This window comes from Rhinolophus ferrumequinum, chromosome 14, assembly GCF_004115265.2.
Source record: "Rhinolophus ferrumequinum isolate MPI-CBG mRhiFer1 chromosome 14, mRhiFer1_v1.p, whole genome shotgun sequence".
NCBI lineage: Eukaryota > Metazoa > Chordata > Mammalia > Chiroptera > Rhinolophidae > Rhinolophus > Rhinolophus ferrumequinum.
Window position 1 is genome coordinate 4739777 of NC_046297.1, and position 15915 is coordinate 4755691.

Below are 15915 nucleotides of genomic sequence, written 5' to 3' on the forward strand. Positions count from 1 at the left end.
GGAGGCAGGGGGAGGTGGTTACAAAGAATTTGCAGTCATCTTTAATCCACCACACTTTCTCAATCAAGGGAGTTCCTTTTAGTTTCTAAGCAGAACAACCACTTTGAGGGTTTCAAAACCTGTTTACTAGTCTTTGGAGTAAACTTATGTTCCTTGGGTATAAAAAAGGGGAGGTTTCCCCCAAAGCAGTGCAACATTGAGGTTAAGAGCTGGTTCAGACAGACTACAAGTGATTATCAAATGATGGACACGAGTACATATAAATATCACTTGCTTTTCAAACAACACTCTGAAATCCAAGTTTTACAATGGTGAACTGCACGTTCTCTAGTTTTCCAGAAAATAAAATTCGTCTTCTAAACAGTAAACGTGTTTCTGTCCACACTTCTAAAGGTTGAAAAAGACAGGTTATAATTCACAATACGTATTAATAAATTGATTTTAAATAAGGGGGGGGAGTTTTTTTCCATCCCAAATGAATTAAAGCCCATAAAGAACAAAGTTTAAGTTAGCCTAGCCTGGGAACCTTTCGTGCTTTAATTTAATTTCATCTTCCTCTGGAAAATTTCCCAGAGTATTCAGACACTTTCAGGATAGGTGCCTCTATTTCAGTTCATTTTTACAACCTATCTCTTCTCTCTGCATTATTGAATCTAAATGCATATATTTAAGGTAATTAAAGTCAATCTACTGGAGGGAGCAGTGGTATGGACAATTCAAAAATCACTTACATTCAATCTGGTAAATATACTTGCACTAATATTTTGAATGGCTGTGTGAAGCCGTTTTTCAAGTCAAATCTGGCTGCGTGGGGCAAACTGCCAGTTTTTCCCAACTGCTCCTGCATAGTTACTTCCCTGAATGTCTGCTTATGCTAGAAGTAGACGCTGAGAGCTTTGCCTTCCCTCTGGCCTCTTCTGTGACTGGGGTCAGTAAATGTTTGGGTTCAAAGAGCTTTTCTCTTTGCACAGTAAATAGAAGGAATGGAGATGTGAAGAGTGCAAGTAATTAAGTAGAGATAGATTGTCAGCTTACTGGCACTTACTTTACAGGTTTGCTGGTCATTTTCTACCTATGTCATCATTCACTGACTGCTTTTGTTATTGCATGTGCAAGATGCAGCACTGAGGTTAACAGGCTGAAAACCAGCCGAGTGGTTACTCACAGTGATGTGGGAGTTTCAGCAGCCCACACATCTATCTATAACAACCCTGTAGGAGTTCTTTGCATTAGAGCTTTATAAACAAAAGAAGCAACTGATGTGGTAATGACTGAACCGACACTGCAGAATAACAACTGCGTGCATTTTACAATACGTGGTTTATAAATGCGAACACATTAATTTGCAATCCCCCTTCACTCCGATAGAAATCTTAGCCCGGTGTGCACCAGGGGAATCGCATCACTGGGCGGCTGCTTCTTCCCCTATAGTCCAAATTCTCCTGGCCCTACCTGGGAGGTCGCTCCAGGGAGGGAGCGTTCTGAGTGTTCACTTAGGGCAGCTTACTTCGGGGAGGAAAATCTCCCAGACTTTGATACTCCTGGAAAAGATGCGCGTCCCTGGCCCTCTTTTCTAGTTCCACGAAAATGGCTTCCTGCTTGCACCAGGCTCTGACCAGCCTCCCGCCCCCATCCATCCCGAGACTGTCCGGAGGAGGACATGGGAGGGGAGTCCTAGTTCGTCCTTTACAGAATTGGGGGCCAGGCTAACGTGGGGTCCCCCCGGGGCTGGAAGGTGGGTGCCCGACGTCGCTGTGAAAGCCAAACTTTCTCCATCCCGGCCCCACCCACCCTCGCGGGGCCTGGAGCGCCGCCCAGGCGGGGGCGGGGCCGTGACGTCATCAACCTCCGCCCACCGCGCGCGCAGGGGCCGAGGTCACGGAGGGCAGAGCGGTAACTGTTTAACTTGGTGCGGCTCTCGCCCCGCGTCTCTCCTCGGACGGCAGGGCTCTGTAGGTAAGCGTGACAGCCCCTAGGAGAGAAACATGAGAGCACACACACGCGTACACGCACACACACACACACAGACACGCGCACACACACACGCAGGGGCCAAAGAGAAAACCGCTCAAGACGGCATCCGTGCACGGCCTTCTTAGGGGGAAGCGGTCTGGAAGTTTCCAGCGACCCGGGAGGGAAAAGGAAACCTTAGAATGCAGAGCAAATAACATCAGGCGCGGTTCCAGGTAGCCAAGGGTAGATGACTATGCAAGTCCATTTGCTTAAATTAACTCGGTACTAAAATGCACTTGCGGAATAGATGTGGGATTTCAGCTAAGACAAGCACTCAAGTTATTTAGAAAGTATAGTGAGACTGGAAGTGAGCAAAGGCTAGGAAGCCTCAAAACGAGAGGGAACGCGAACACTGGACCAGGGGGGTTGCTTTACAGTCTCATTCCTGTCCTAAATACGGCTGAAGTTTTACACGAAAATATAGTTCCTACGGTACATTCTGCCTGGCGTCATAGAATAATAGTCAAAAGAAAAATACCGTGGCGATCTGTTTGGAAACTAATGTATGCAATCACTTCCTACCTTATATCCATATAAAATGAGATAGTGCCATCTAAAATATTCAGAAAACAGTATTACGCTTTAAAGAACAACGCAAACTCCTTAGCAGAGGCCTGGTTAGAAAAATCAAACTGTCGGTTAGGGAATTGAGCGGACTTCCGCCTGCGTTGTAGAACATCTAATATGCTTGGCTTACACTGTCATTTTCGGTGGGTTTCTAGAACCTCAGGCTTTTACTGGGGTCGCCTGCCAGTCGGTCATTCACAATTAACAGGCTCTGCACGCAGAGCGCTGACAAAGCGATTTTGGTCTGCTGTTCTCGATTTATGATGACACCTTCTCCCCGTCAAGGTATTCTTTTTTTACCCACCCTCTCATCAATGATCTTTATCTATATCTTCTGCAGAGAAATACAAAGTGATAAAGAGGCACTCATTTTAATTTCACATTTTACTTTTATACTAAGTTCTTTTGTTTATTGTTGTAATATAATGCTAAAGTGAGAGTATTGTCATTTTAACAGTCATTTAAGCAATAACGCAAAATTTTGCACTGTATTTGTTTAAGAACGTTAAGACAAAAATCTTTTAAAAAGGAAAAATATATATCTCCGACATGTATGTATGTATGTATGTGTGTGTGTGTATGTGTCTGCATGTATATGATAAAGTATGCAACTAGGTTTTCTTTAACACCGTACTACTGATATTTACGTCAGTTGTCATGATCAAGCGAGATGCATTGCCCTAAAAATGTAAAAATACAATTGTGAAATTCTCCATACTTCCAAAGTGTCATCTACTAGTATACCGTAAGAAAACTCCCCTTTATTTCGATGTATTTGTGGACCTAATTTGACAACATATTTTCGACAGCTTTTACATACATTTCTGCACAGTGTGATGCCTTACTATACTTATAAGCATATTACTGGAAATTATGTCTTTGGATTTGGGGTTTTTTGTTTGTTTGTTTTTTTGCAGTTTCAAAAAAAAATACTCAGCCTCTGAAAACTAGCAATAAAGTTTATTGCAAGCAAAAGTTAGAGCCCCGAGCACCTTAGAGAAGCATTCTCTGAAGTGTGTTTTGTGAACAGCAATGAGAAACCTAAGTGAAAGTCTATGTTTTTAAAAGGCGGTGTGTGGGGGGGAGTAGAATTCCTTGTGAAAAACATTTTGGGAAACATTCTATATCCTCCCTGTTGGAGATTCACAACATCATTTACATATTAAAAGCTCTTACGTTTATGCTCAGTTGAATTTCAACGAAGGTGTCAAAGCAGTTCAGTAGGGAAAGGATAGTCCTTTCAACAAACGGTGCTGGAACAATTGGATATCCATATGCAAAAAGATGTATTTAAATCGTTATCTCCCATCATACTCAAAATTTAACTCCAAATGAATCATCATCTAAATGTAAAAGCTAAAATTATAAACTCTTAGGAAACATAGGAGTAAATCTTCGTGACCTTCATAGATACAATGAAAAAGCACAAGCAATAAAAGAAGAAATTTCATAAATTGACCTTGACTAGAATTAAACATTTTTATGCTTAAAAAGACACCATTAAAAAAGTGAAAAGAAAAACCACAGAGAGAGAAAATATTTGCAAATCGTATTTGATTAAGGTCTTGGATCCAGAATACAAGGAATTCTGGCAGGACAGTAAGAAGAAAATAACCCAATTTAAAAGTGGACAAAAAAATTTGACTAGATATTTGAGCAAAGAAGCTACATGAATGGCCAATAAACACATGAGAAGATGCCATCAGGGAACGCAAATCAAAACCACAACCCAGATACTACGACACACCCACTAGTAGCTGAAGAGGACTAGTTAGTGAGGATGTGGAGAAATTGGAACTCTCGTACACTGCTGGTGGGAATGCAAAATAGTACAGCCACTTTGGAAAACAGTTTGGACATTTCTTAAAAAAATTAAATATAATCTGACCATGTGATTCCCAACTTCAATCCTAAGTGTATACCCAAGAGAAGTAACAATGTGTATCCACACAAAGACCCGTACATGAATGTTCACAATCAGTAGCCAAAAAGTGGAAATAACCGAAATGCCACAAACTCATGAATGGATTTTTTAAAATGTGGTATATCTGTATGAAGTACTATTTGTCCTGAAAAGGAATGAAATTCTGAGAACATGCTGCAAAATGGAACCACAAACACATTATGCTTAGTGAAAGAAGCCAGACACATAAACAGATATTGTATGAGTCCATTTATATACAATTTCCAGAAGAGACAAATCTGTACACAGAAATGAGATTACCTCGGGCTACCTTGGGACTACAGATGGAAATTCAGAGTTCTGGCAACTGGGAGCAAGCGATGTTTTTGAGGTGATGGAATGTTCTAAACTTGGATATTAGTGATGGTTGCCCAACTCTGTAAATTCAGTAAAAATCATTTATACCTTTAAACAAGTAAATTTCATAGCATGTACATTATACCTCAATAAAGCTGCTGCTGTTGTTTTTTGAAGGAGAGAGTGTTCTCTGTTCAAACAGTTTGGGAAACATTTTATATCCCAACTCTTGGAGATTCACAACGTATATTAACATATTAAAGACCAAGAAACCTTACAGTAAAGAAACCTACTTAATCTTTTAATTCAGCATAAACCAAATATATGTGACCACAGGAACTTTTTTAAAAAGTACACCAATTAAACCCTTTCAAAATGAGAGTTAAGGGAAACATAATTAGGAATTGCTAAGAGTAGTTCCCTTCACCGGCTATCCCTTAACTTCTCCAACCCCTCAGGTCCAAGTAAATGGTATAAATTTAATCCCTGAGATTTTTTTTTTTGTAGCAAAAATAAATACAATTTATATAATTAATGAGTCCATAGGAACCAGCAAGCTGGAAAGGCCACCCCACCCACCCATGACTGCCATTGTGGGTCCTGGATTTCTGCTGGCTGGGGTGTCAGGAGGAGAGGCTGTGATTAAACAGTAATTATAATTGAAGCTGAGTGTAATTAATTACATAATTTTATGTAGTTACAGGTTAATTCCACTACTAAAATTACATCATAAAATTAAAGCATTAAGAAGGATTACTGTCAAAAGAAAAGTAGATGTGAATCAAGCATCTGACTCATGTGTGAATCATGTCCAAAGCACTTGGCTCATATCTGAATCATGTATAATAGTTGAATGACAAACAAGTACTTGCTAGGTTCTTCATAATCATTAGTTAAATAATCAATGTAGACTGTACACGTGGAGTCCTGATCATGAGAACTACCACTGGAAAAAACTGGAAGCCCCCGACCCCATGTCTGTTTCTTTTTTTTTTTTTTAACAGGGGTAGAGTGTTGTACAGAAGGTATGAGGAATTTGATTAGAATTATTTACATAAGGAAGGAAAGAGGGATTTTTAAAGAAGTATTAACAAGTAAGATGTATTCTGTAAACTATCCTATACTTTTTTGTCAAAGAGAGGAATGATTGTGGGGATGAGAAATGGATAAACAATTTATTATACCCAAGTGGTTACCTTGCAGAAAATTTCTTATAACCATATTTAAAAAGAACTATTACAGCCGCATATCGGGACTATGAAATGGATTTGCTAAGAGAACAACACTTGGAGGGCACCGCTCACAGTGGCCCATGCAGGAATCGAACCGGCAACCTTGGTGTCATCAGTATGATGCTCTAACCAACTGAGCTAACCGGCCACCCCCCAAAAAACAATAGTTTTTAATGGTACTCTTCAGAAAAAAATGGTTTTCAAGCAAAGCACAGATAATGTTACTTGCCCTTTGTCTTTATTCCAAATATATGCAGATAATAATATTGATGAGCCCAAAAGACTTCAGCTAGAATTTCAGCTGGGCAGTGAACATAAACTTTTGATGGAATTATTTTGGGTGCATGCAGGGTAGAAGGCAAAATGAACATTTTTTTAAACACCATTTAATATAAATTTTGCATTAACCTGTTGCTTATAACTAGAGTAATCTCTTAAACAAACCTGTATGTTGGACAGGAAAACCTAAATCATCCAAGATTAAACATGTTTAGGCAAGAGGAGAAAACTCCCCTTGTTAAAGCAAGAGCTTTTGGATAATCTCTAAAATCGGAATTTGTGTTCCAAGTACATACGTAAACTATAGCTTAATAACATGCTTGTGACAGAAGAGCAAGCCAAAAAGCCTGCAAGTATGCACCCCCAGACCCCTTTGGAAACCCAAAACACCCCTTCCTCCCAACCACCCCATCCAACTTAATGTGATTTTTGTTCATAATCTAACTTTTATTTCTACCAACACTTGTCTGTAAAGTTTGTGGACCAACTACGTCTATTTTGCAAACTCCACCTCCACTTCTGACTGGCTTTCCCACACGAGTTTTAAGGTATTTCTCTCAAAACCTGGAGTATCTCTGACTATCACTTCTTCATCTGTTCTTCATACCTCTCCATGTAGATTGAATCTTGTTTTCTCATAAACAGCTTTGCAATTCCTGATGTGCATGTGCTGTTTTCTAAATTCAAACTGAAGTCTTCTTCACTCCTACTTATAAACAGAATGCCTTCTGTTAACTGCAGGTTGTGTGAAGGGTCGAGGATATGAAGGAGTTAGATGGCGAAGTCAAGCAAAGACTCTTTTGAGGAAAATTAGGGATGGGAGTAGAGTTTATTTGTAAGGGAACCGTGTCTACTGAGGGAATCTGAGCAGTATGACAAAGGGAGGACCGCTGTCAAGACTTTCTCCGTATTTGTGTGTCACTTCATTTTAGCCTGTAGTTCAAAATGATCTCTAATCTCTCCTGCTGAAATCAAGTTTTGTTAAGTACTTAACAATTGTTTTAAATAATTTTCTATGACAATATCATAATCACCTTTACAGAATATAGAGGTAAAAAAATGAGAAAAAAAATGATCACCATTTATTCTAATACACTAATGCAACCTTTGTTAGGATTTGAATATGTTTCCTTCCTTTTTCTCTCAACTCTTTTTTGCGTAGTTGTAATCACAGTCTACTTACAGTTTGGGGTGCGGTTCCCTGTAAGAAGATCTCCCCAGTTGCTAAATGTTCTTCATAATTATAACATGTAAGCTCTGCATACTGCAATATACTTGACAATCTTCCATTCTTTTGACATTTTAAACATCACAACAATACTGTGATGGACATCTTTCTGCATAGACTATCAATATTTTGAGTTTAATGATTATCGTTAATGAATCTTAGTCCTTGAGACTCAGGCGATAGGAGAGGGTGACTGACGCTCCAGGCGGGCGTCCACATGACAATGGATGCTAACCACCTCCTTTTAGAAATTTGCACTGATTTTAAAACTTACCAAAAAATGTGGTTAGGATTCAGATTTGCAGTTTGCTTAAATCAGCAACCACTCATAGATTTAAAAAAAAAAAAAAAAAAAAAAGAGGAAGAAAATAGCAAAGGGAGGAGCAGAGGGTCTTGATGCACTTTCCTCCAGCTTTATCCACGAGGGTATTGTCTGCCGGAAAGCAAGTGGAAATGCTTGTACTTGTTCTGTTGGGTGTCTGAAGGAAAGCACCCTTGTTAGCTAGCCAAAGTCAGACTCCTCTGGACTTGCCGGATGCCATCTTCAGACAAAAGTAGGTAATTTGACTTAAAAGGGAATAAAAAGAAAATTAGAATCTAATACTCTTTTGTTCTTAATAAAAGATAGTTTACATTTTGTCTTCATTAAGGAACCAAGGCAGTGCTACTCAAGATTACCTGCTGCAGTGTTTTCATAGATTGAAGTGGTTGATTAGCCCCAAGTTGCTTTCTCCAATCTCATTCTTCATTGCTTCTTCTCAAATAATGTATTTCATTGCTAATATAAAAGTGCACCATTGTACTCTCAAAAGAACTTGGCAGTTCATAAATATTGGGGGGAAAGTATGCAAATCTTTGCAAAACTCTAGGTCCCTTAAGGTTAATTTAACTGTCACACGTAATCTCCCAGGAAAGAAAGCAGCCTGTGTCCGTGAACCAGCCGGTTAACTCAGCTAGTTCTCACATTTCACTCCAGTGTTATCTTTTCATCATGATATGATTCACTGTGTCAGAAGCATTGATGAGGTCGGTAACCACATTCTGTTCACACTGATTATTCAGTAACTTTAGGCAAAGCTTGAAGCATCCTGCAGCAAGTAACGGGTCCTTCATGACAAGATCGCAAAACACCAGCATTAGATAATTAAACTTTTCATACCCGTAATGTGATTTTTTAACACATCTGTAAAAATTAGAAGAATTTGCCACAATCATTCTGTAATGGCTTAAAATACTTTTCTCTTTCTTCTAAAACAAAACAAAACAAAACCCAGGCATCACAAATGCATTTTTAGTGTTTCTGTTTGAAAGTTAATGGGCTCTAATTAATTTTTCAGGGACTTTTTGTCCTAGCTTAGGGTCATCCTGCTGCTGCTAATCCTACTTCCATTTGAAGAGTTGCTTCTGGATTAAGAACAGGAAGTAGAAGGCCTTGGGGCCCCAGCCCTCCCTTCCAGTTCCACTGGCATGTGAACTGCTGATGGCTGTCCTGGTTACCTGCTGCTGCATGACAAACTACCTATATTTAGTGGCCTAAAACAACAATCATAGTTCATTTTGCTCATGAATCTGCAAACTGGACAGAGCTCAGCAGGGACAGCCTTTTCCTTCTCCCTGCAGCATCAGCTGGTGACCACAGTGAGAGGCCGAAACCGTCATCGGAATTCTCGCTCACATGTCTAGTGGTTGCTGCGGGCTGAAAGCTGGGCTTCCCCAGGGACTGTTGACCGGAACACCTGCATGTGGTCTGTCCGTGAGGCCTGCTTGGCCTCCTGGAATTGTGGCTGCGTTCCATGAGCAAGTGTCCCAAGAGGACAGCAGAAGTCCATGGCATTTTTATAACCTACCTTTGGAAGTCATATGGCATCATTGCAACTGTGTTGATCGAGGTGGTCACTGAGGTCTGCGCAGGTTCAAGAGGAGGGGACATAAGCCGCACTACTCGATTAGAGAAGGTCACCTCATCGGATGGGATATATTGCGGTGGCCATCTTTGGGAAATAAGATCTCCCACAGTTGCTAAATAAATTATTCAGATAGAGGTGTTCTTTTTAAAAAAGATGTGCTTTTGAAATACTTAGATGCTACCCCATTATGTAAACATGGTAGTGCCTCAAGGACAGTCGTGGGATGTGCTGGGCTCTATGCCAGGGGTTAGGGTTCTAAAGAGGAATGAGGCATTGTCCTTGCCTTTCAATGGTGTGTCGTCCATTGGGAGAGACCCTGAAGTAATTCATTACAGTTATATTTGAAAAATGAAATCATGCAGAGAAGTATTGCCATCTATGTGAACAGAAAACTGCGTCTCCTTCTACTTGAGTGAAACGTAGGTGTCTTCGCAGAGGCAGACCCTTCATGCCGGCTCTTAAAACGTGTAGTAAGAAAAGGGGCAGGAGGCGATCACTTACAGTGGTGGGGACAGGGCACCTCAGCAGCTACATGTCTTGTGAGGATGCCAAGAAGAAACGTTGCAAAGAAACGATCCTGAGCTTGGATTATTCTGGTTGTGTCTTGACTTTAGCTTCTCCTATCATGTATCTGAATAAATCTTTCTTAGTGATGCTTTAATAGCTCATGAAAGAGAATGATATGATAAAAATGAATTGGCACATAATAGGAAATGTTATAAATGTCATAACTTTAAATACCTGACATTTCCACAAGGTTCTTGAGTACTGGTTTCTAGACCATTATTTACCAATAAATACGCATTGACCAAATGAATAAATAGTCATAAGGCATCATCGCAAGTGTATTGACCGAAGTGGTTCCATTATTCTCAAATAATACTGTCTCTCAAGTATAAAGTGTTCTGTAATGACTCCTAAAACAAGCTTAAGTCATGTCCATGGGAGACCAAAGAAGATGTTTTTGGATAGAAAAACACATCTAAATCCTTTTTCATCTATGAATTTGTAACATAAATGAGATAACTTGATGCATATAGCTCTGAGACTTTTTCACTTACAGATAGATGGTGGATATTTCCCATGTCAGGTCATGTAGCTTTATGTTATTCTTTCTAAGACGTACATTTAGGGTATCTCAGTGTGTATGTACCATAATCTAACCATTCCCTACTTATGGATATTTAAATGTTTCCCATGTTTCACTATTACAGAAAGTGGTATCTCTGGGTGATGGACCGTGGATTGTTTTGACTTTTCTGTACTTTCCAGAATTTCATTTAGTAAGCAAAACGAAAATATATTTTGGTTTTGAAAGAGATACCAATGCATCAGATGCATAAGACAGCCAGAGACAGGTTCCTCACTATATCAATAGGTGGTTCACATTTTGTTTTAATTCTCCCCATTTCATTTCAAAGTATTTGTTTTCTAAGGGGAGTCTTCAGAAAAAAGCCTCTGATTGGCCTATTCTCCATTCCACTTTTATTCCAACTAGGCAAACAATATAACAGTGAGGGAAACATTTTGGGTAAACAGTTGAGAACAGGTTGGAAATAGTGTCCTTATTTGGTTAACTTCTAAAGAAATACCTTCTTGCATGTGGATTTATCTGTTGGAGATCTTAGATTATTTTCTTGTTGAAAAGTGTACCCCTTGTTAGAAGTCAGGATTATGGTTACTCTTGGATGGAGAGAGAGTGATTGGTAGGAATCCTTGGGGATGGCGGACTTCTGGGGCGCTGGCAATGTCGTTTCTTAAAAGTGGTGTAAGTTACACACAGCTGTGCTCACTTGATGAAAATTCACTAAGCCCTACACTTGTTGTTTCCTGTGCTTTACTATTTGTATGTTATTCTTCAAGTACGAGATGAAAAATAAAGAGCCATGGAGTGAAAGATGAGGTCATTTTGACAGGCCCAAAGCAATCAATGAAATAAAGGGAGGAGGCGAGAGGACTTGTAACTTAAGGACTAATTTCAGAACAAAACACCATCTGTATATCACTTAAGAAAATGAGAAAAGGTAACTAATGACAAAATTCCCACCACATCAAACAGTATTTTCCGTCTTCATCATAATTTTCATACTATTGCAGGCTTTGACTCCTATTCCTCCGTGTTATCCATACAGTGGTCACCATGCTAGTTACTTCATCCCAGGTGAAGCCCTCCACCTCTGTACGTTCCCACCCCCAAAGCCACCAACACCTTACTGCAGCAGTTAATCGTGCCCTGTCTTTGCCTCTCCATGAGTTCCTCAACCTGTACAAACTATTCCAAACTCTTCCTGTCCTAGAAAATATCTCCCCACAACCAAGCTCCTTCTCCAGTGTTTGCTCTCATCTGTCATTTCGTCTCCTACTTGCAGTCTCCATTTCCTCTCTTTTTAACTATCCCGTAACTCCGTGCAACTCAAAAAAATGGTTATGTTGGTCCGTTGCATTATTGTGTTGCATCGTAATCATTTATGTGCTGCCCACCCCACACTGTCAGACTGGCAGCAGTGCCGAGATGCTGTTTATTCGTCTTCGTATTGGCAGAACCAAGTATAATGTCCGCCTTTCAGAAAACCGCACTCATTGTTACCGCCAGGGAACTCGAGTAAATGATGCCCCCAGTGCCATAAGAGCACAGTCCACCTCCTTCTCCACTCCTCCACTGCCCCCCATGGGGCTTAGATCTCTTCTGACTCCAGTTGCCATAGCGTTGGTCAGTCCCTTACGCTCTGGAACCTGTCCTGCCCACCACTGCACTCCCAATAACCAGCCAAGTGCCCAACTCACGGCAGGGGCTTCCCAGATACTCTTCTAATAAGTGGAGGAATGTGTGAATGAATGAAAAGAAGTGTGGAAGGTGAATCTCACGTAGACGGGCAGAATTCTTGGGGCTGGGAAGGAGAGAAGTCATATCTAGTTTTCATCCTTTCTGTGCCCTAGACGAGAGCAACGTTTTTCAAACAACTTGTTAAGATCAGTTAGTAAATTGTGAAATCAACTTTGTGAGCCACTGCTGACATTTTAAAATGAAATAGAATAGAATAGAACAGAACAGATACAGGAATAGAATAGGATGGAATGGAATGGAAAAGAAAATATCAGTTGCAGGTGGTAAAGAAAAACAACATTTCATAAAATTTTCAGTTATATGTATAATTGTGTGTGTGTGTATATATATATATATATATATATATATATACACACACACACATACACATACATACCTGTTTTGTATTTCCATTTAAATATTAATATTTATTATGTGTGTCAGGGTAAAAAATTGAAAGCTCCTGCCATAGTATCCTGTGCATGATAGTTTTTGGAGTTTTAAAAGGCAGATAACCACTAGAGAAATGAGGTTACTGCAACAATCAGCAAAGTTTGAGCTGCTTATTTCTTTATTATTTTTGTAGTCTTTTATTTTTGGCAGCACAGTCTTCTAAGCAAGTTAATCTTCAACTCAAAGTCACAGTTCACTAAGAAATCTGTGGAAATACGTTTTGAAATAGGAGATGGATAAATCAATTATCTGTATAGAATATATTAATGTATCAATGTTGCAAAAACATACTATACAGGGCTCAGTGTGGAAACAGCATGCATTACTTATTAATATTTGTCAAAAAATAAAGTTTCGATATCTTGCAGATATATATGACATTTAATATAGTTTAGGAATATTTGTACTTGATTCTCAATTCTCCAAACTGTTCTCAGGGTTGGGTCTGCCTTTACATTTCTGAATTCGTTAGCAGTTTCTTAATGAATTCTCACTTTATTTTCATAGTCTTTAATATATCTAATTTCCTAGCTATCCTTCCAGTCGGATTGAGCTGAAGGCCTCCATTGTGATCTGCTTACTTTAATTCTCTTTGACCATGTAACTCTGTAGTTGAAAGTTACATCAGAGCACCCACCATTGGATCTTGCTCTGGACACCCACGCCCAGCAGGAGACCATTCCCAGAGTCCTAGCCAGAGATGAGGGAGGTGATGTGGTGGCTTCTGTCATCGCCATGGTCGGGGTGACATGCTTGCCCATAAAGGCAGGTGGGTTAGCTGTACCTGAACCTTGTGGACTAAGGTGGGAAGCAGGGTAACATCAAAGACTTTGAGCAGACAAAAGACCAAACCAAACAAGTGAAGGTAGCTCCCAGTCGGTCCCCAGCCCCCAGGCTGCATCCCACATCCAGCTGTTCTCTGGACTGCTGACTGGGGAATGCGTGGATGAAGTGGGCTGATGTGGAAGGCTCAGCTGCCACGTACCAACACTCTGTTTATTAAAAACATCTTCTTTTCATATTTCCCAAATCCAGATTGCGTTTAGAAGGAAAGAAAGAAAGCCTGAAGCAGTCAAGAAATAGGACCAGACCAGATGAGCTAACTGCAAATACTTTCAGGTATGTAAGACATAAGTTTTGTGACGTTTTCTCAAAACCTATAGTAATTAGTCGTAAAGGGAAGAGGAGGGCTGAACGGTGACCTCAGGTGTGGCGAGATGCCTGTCACGGGAGCTATTTAAGTGCAGGCCACGTGATTATTGTCTGCGATGTGAAGGAGAGAATGCCAACTGTGCAGGGTAGGACCTGAGCCCACAGCCCTGACACCCTTTTATCTCCTAGAACACGTTTCTAGAAGTTCTTCCAAAGCACACAAACAAGCCGAAGGTGTTTCAACTCCCTGGCACCACTTGGGGTCACAGTGTCTGTTGAAGGCCCAGAGCTGCTCAGGGAACTCTCTGATGGCCACTGAATTGTACAGATGGATAGCATGACTCAGAGGGAAACACAGACAGCAATTTGGGGGGCGTTTTGCAATTTTCTTCTTGTGCTTTAGGAGGACCAGTGCAAGAAAAGGGATTGAATTCAATGAGCTTTGTATACGAAATCCCCATAAAAGTATTTCAGGGAGGGAGAAAAGCAGAGGTGTTGTTTAATGGGTACAGGGTTTCACACTGGCAAGACGAGAAAGTTCTGGAGATTTGTTCCACAGTAATGTGAATATGTTTAACACGGGTGAACTGAAGAGTTAAACATGGTTAAGATGGTGAAGTTCATGTTGTCTTTTTTACCACATTAAAACAGTACTTCATTGTATATGTTTTTTAAAATTCTGTATAAGTAGAAAAATTAGATCAGCTCTCTCTTCATTACTCCTCACTAGTCCTGAGATTCCATGAGGGATTACACATCAAATCAAGTGTTTCAGCGCTCTGTGCCACGTCTTTGTCACCCTAATAATAATGACAGTTGCAAGAGCCCAGGCACACAGGGGCTGTGATGGTCTTACCCAAGCTGCTGCCTGTGTGGCTGCATTCGGGCATCTCACCCAGTAAACAGGTGGAGCTGGGTGTCCCCCTGGGGCCAGAATGCAGTGTTCATGAGTGCTTACTCAGTGCTCCATAAGGAAGAGCTGTGAGCCAGAAAAGGTATACTTGGTAAATGTTACATAGAGGGTTTTGGCATACATAGTGATAATTTGATGGTCTCTTTTGACACTCAAAATAGAGTAAAAGAGATTAATGCAAATTAGAAATGTTCCCCAGTTCTGTAGGTTGAAAGACGCCACAACAATTGGAAAATTAATCTTCACAACATGTGATTTAATGAGATGATATATGTAGAAAACATCCAATGCAGAGCGAAACACAGAGCAGAGTTTTGTAGAGAGTAGAGACTCAATACATATCTGTGAATCAATGAATAGTGAGGGCTCAGTAAATGTTAGCTAACAATGTATTAGGTTTCCAACATGTAACAAAAAATGCTCTCCTTGGAAGATGTGACAAAGCTGACAAAACTGGAGCAAGTTGCCACTTAAGATATTGTACGTAAGGAAACTTGCTAAAAATTCGGATGCAGTAAGGAAGACAGTGACACCTCTGAAAGACAGTACAAAAGAGGCAGCTGTGGGCAACCTGAGCACGTGACAAAAGCCGGTCATATACTGTGATGATGGCTGGCATTCTCCTATGAAGGCATGCAGCGTTCAGACTTGCCCTTTTAGTGACTCAATTTATTCAGTATTCATTTAACACAAATTGCCTAAGCGCCAGGTGCTGGGCTTGCCCTGAAGAGGCGAACACGTATAAATCCGCGGCCCTGGCATTTCAGGAGCTCACACTGAGTGGGGATGCTGACACGCAATTAACATCACAGTGCAAAAACACAGACAGCATCACACAACGCAGCGTAACGCACACTGCGTAACGTAACGCAAGTGGCCACCTCGCGGAGAGGCGTGACTCATGTCGTCTAGTTGGTGTGAGGGATGGAAGGGGTGGAAGGGGCTTCCCAGAGGAAGCAGTCATATTTTGAATGGTGTCCAGAGTGGGAGTTTGCCAGGCAGATAACCAAACAGCGGGGGGAGGGGGGCAGATAGAGGTGAAAGGGAAAGAAAAAGTATTACTTTCAATCTAAGTTAATAGTAATAA

General features: G+C 40.5%; 1 long non-coding RNA gene across 3 annotated transcripts in view; it reads left to right on the top strand.

The window, feature by feature from the left end:
• The first annotated feature begins 1854 nt into the window (after positions 1–1854).
• The window catches only part of LOC117033792 (uncharacterized), a 74517-nt gene continuing 60456 nt past the window's right edge, over positions 1855–15915 (top strand). For all 3 annotated transcript variants that reach the window (XR_004424947.1, XR_004424946.1, XR_004424949.1), the window contains exons 1-2: positions 1855–1956; positions 13799–13882. This is a non-coding gene — a long non-coding RNA (uncharacterized LOC117033792). The remainder of the gene's footprint in view (positions 1957–13798; positions 13883–15915) is intronic.